Below are 3,701 nucleotides of genomic sequence, written 5' to 3' on the forward strand. Positions count from 1 at the left end.
AACATTAAGATGTTGTGAGTAAATTAGGGTCTCTAGAAGTTGAGAAATGTTGTGACTCAACCACCATCATAACCCCATTATTTTGCATAATACTTTTGAGATCTTCCTTTTTGGTAAAGAATGAGTAGTTATTGATATTGTACCCACTCCAATATATGATAACAAAGTTAGGCTTTAGTGCTAGTCATTTCAATGTTTCAAAAGTTATATTATCATTCTCAATTTGGTGTTTGAAGCACTTTGAGAATGTTTTGTTATGCTTGTTGATCAACTATTTCTCAAGCATTCATGGATTTTTTTTTCACAATGTCTCGTGAGCAATTAAGTAAGGTACAACCTCATTGATGTTATTCAATATATACAAATGTATCTACAATGCTTCCTCTCGTTTGTAACTCACAATCTTTGCACTTTGTAAACCATTATCAACAATTCTTCCACGATAAAGGGACTAAAGTACCCCCACAACTTTAGCTATCGATAAGTATTCAGTATAAAACTTGATAACATCTTCTATAATATATCTTTCAACAATGGATGTCTCTAGATGGTGTTGGTTCGTCACATACCCTTTCAATATCTTCATGTATCGTTTAATTGGGTACATCCACCATAAGAACATCAAACCAAATAATCTAACTTCTCTAACTAAATGCACAATTAAGTGAACGATGATGTCAAAAAATAATGAAGTAAAATACATCTCCAATTGATACAATATAAGATTGCTTTGTTTTCTAACTCACCCAAGTTTTTAGGATCAATCACTTTACTACAAATTGTGTTAAAGAAGAAGTACTATCTAGTTATGACATATCTAACATTTTTAAGTAATATGTCTTGAATCACGATAGGGAACAACTATTGCATCAAGACATGACAATAGTGAGACTTTAAACTCGGTAATTTAAGACCTTTCATTGAGACAAGTCCCTTGACATTAGAAGAATAACCATTTGGAACCTTCACACCCCGTAAACACTCACAAAACTTTACTTTTATTTTTTAGACAACGTATAATACGCTGGGGGCAAAAATGTTTGCCTACCATGAACCCACAAAGCTAACTTTTCTTTATACCCATGTCAACCAAATCTGAACAAGAATTTACATTATCATTTGTCTTCCCTTGATTGTTAAGTGTTCCAATAACACTGCCACACACATTTCTCTCCACATTCATGACATTTATACAATGTTTGACATCAAGCTTCTTCTAATATCATAGATAAAAAAGTATCAACCTTTTCTTCCATATGTTTTTCTTAGTTAGTTGTTTTTCATTCTTTCTAAGTACAACACATAAGTTATTCACTTGTTCATTAACTTGGTCATCATTAAAGGCATTAGAGCTAAAACATTTTCCTAAAGACCATTATATATTTTCTTCAATCTACGCCAATGATGACTACAACTAAGAAATCTTCAATGCCCAAGGTAAACTGTTTTCCTTCCATGATGCAGTATTGATGGTGGCATATGCCATTTTCATACATAGGTCAAGCTTTATGTCCCATAACAATGTAGTCACTTAAGTTTTCATAGGCTAGAAAGTTATTGATTGTGCAAAACAACATGACACACATGTTAAAATTTTTGCAAGAAAATATGTCAAATACATCAACTCTTTCCTCGCACAACATCCTCAAGTCCTCTTCCAAGAGGCTTAGATAAACATCAATATTGTTTTCTGATTTTCTTGGACCTAAAATCATCATAGATAACATCACATATTTATGTCTCATACAAAACCATAAAGGTAAGTTGTATATCACTACCAAGACAAGCCATGAATTATGTTAACTGCTAAGGTTACCATATGGATTCATTTCATTTGTAACAAGTCTAAGCCTAATTGTTGAAATTTGGAAACATTGAGTCTATTTTTTTCCATTGCAAAGAATAAGATAAATGTCTCGATTATCCATTTTTCTTTTGTTCATTTGCATACCATGTAATGTTTTTGACATCATGGAAATTAATGAATAATCACTTCAATCTTGGAACAATAGGAAGATATCACTTTATTTATTTATCATAAAAATAATTTTAAAAATTAGGAAAAAAAAAACATTTTTTTAAAAAATACTGATTCAATCCGATTCCTAAACCAATTCTTGACAATTTTTTTTTACATATTTTCAAACTAATAAATTGATTGACTCTTAATTCAATCAATCGAACCAATTGGTCCAATTTGATTCTGACAGCACAAAAAACAATTAAAAAATAATTCACATAATCATTTAATTAATAAAAATAATTCAACAATCATAAAATTCAAAGTATTGCAAAACTCATAGTATAATTCATTTTTAGAGTAATTTATTTAAGAGTAACAATATTTTATTCTTTAACATCTTTTCTCATCGCATTTTTCTTTTTAATTAAAACTCATGTTAGTTACCATAGTTTGAAAATAAAACTGACTAAAAAAAATAAACGAATAAAACTCAAAATATTTAAGAAAATGTACATAAATTACAGTTAATGAAAAAAATTGTGAGCGAGTGCATGGTAGTTTCTGGCATCTGCATTAACCAAGTTTGATGGAGTGGTGAATGAATCGGGTAATTTTTGTTTTTGTTTTGCTCTTTGAAGTTTCTACATCTGAGCTTTTGTTCCAGGCTTTTATCATTAATTTTCTGACCTTCGGATAACTCCGAGGACCCCAACGAACGATGTTGAGTTTTTCGAGGCTACACTTAAAGGCAAATGTATGAGAAAGGCATGGAAAGATGGCAAGCAGCACTGTCTCACGTTGGTTGTCTTCTGGTCTGCCCTAAATATAGATACCAAATTGCTTTTTAGGAGAACCAATAACTGGCAAAAGTAGTTGCCTGTTGCGGTTGGAGAACCAACTCGCTTTTAACCTCTAAAATGTTAGCCACACATTTTATACATGTTTCTTTTTAACATTTTTTTTTATCTAGAAAATTCCGTTTCTATATTTATTTAAATGATATTTAAATAACTATTAATATTTATTAAATTAATTAATATTGTATTTTAATTTTTAAATCTTAAAATCTAATGTTTGAATATTGAACTTATAAGAATAATTAATTTTTAATATTTTTTATTATTTAAAAATTTAAAGATAAAATAATTCAAAAATTATATACACGAAAAATAGAATTTTAATTTTATATATAAGTATAAATAATTAGAAACTAAAATATTTCAAAGCCACTTGGATTTGATTGGTGGTAAAAAGTTGCACATCAAATAGACATAATTATGAGTCTACTATATTATATTAGTTTTTAATTGAATTTTAAAAAAAATGATTTTGATTCCTTAAATATAAAATTTATTTTTCTAATTTAATTTCAAAATTTTGATAAATTAAGTCAAATTTTCATCTTTAACTAAGTTTAATGTGATGTTTCATTTGCATGGATACTAATAAGTGAAGTTTGGTTAATTGATTTGTAAAGAGATGAATTTTGTTCTCAAATTTAACAAACAGTATTTAAGTAGAAGAGTTAAATTAAGTTTTTTGTTTTTAAATTACATGATTAAAACTAACTTGGATTGGTATAAGTGGTTAGATACTCATATTATTTAATCAAGTGATCAGAGTTTACGTATTGACTCATGACTTTTATAAATATAAAAAATTCAAATTAGAAAGAGATATTTATCTATTTGAGGTCTATCAAACCTTTAAAAGAAATTATTTTTGTGTTAGATGAAGG

The 3,701-nt window shown here is 28.2% G+C and overlaps 1 long non-coding RNA gene across 1 annotated transcript; it reads right to left on the reverse strand.

Moving 5' to 3' along the window:
- Window positions 1-1,222: 1,222 nt before the first annotated feature.
- LOC145956594 (uncharacterized) lies at window positions 1,223-2,956 on the reverse strand. Its single transcript, XR_014432835.1, has 2 exons — window positions 2,486-2,956; window positions 1,223-1,705 (listed from the first exon to the last, which is right to left on the reverse strand). It is a non-coding gene; the product is annotated as an uncharacterized LOC145956594 (long non-coding RNA).
- Window positions 2,957-3,701: the final 745 nt, after the last annotated feature.

Source organism: Cajanus cajan, chromosome 3 (genome assembly GCF_000230855.2).
Source record: "Cajanus cajan strain Asha chromosome 3, NIPB_CcT2T_4, whole genome shotgun sequence".
NCBI classification, from domain to species: domain Eukaryota; kingdom Viridiplantae; phylum Streptophyta; class Magnoliopsida; order Fabales; family Fabaceae; genus Cajanus; species Cajanus cajan.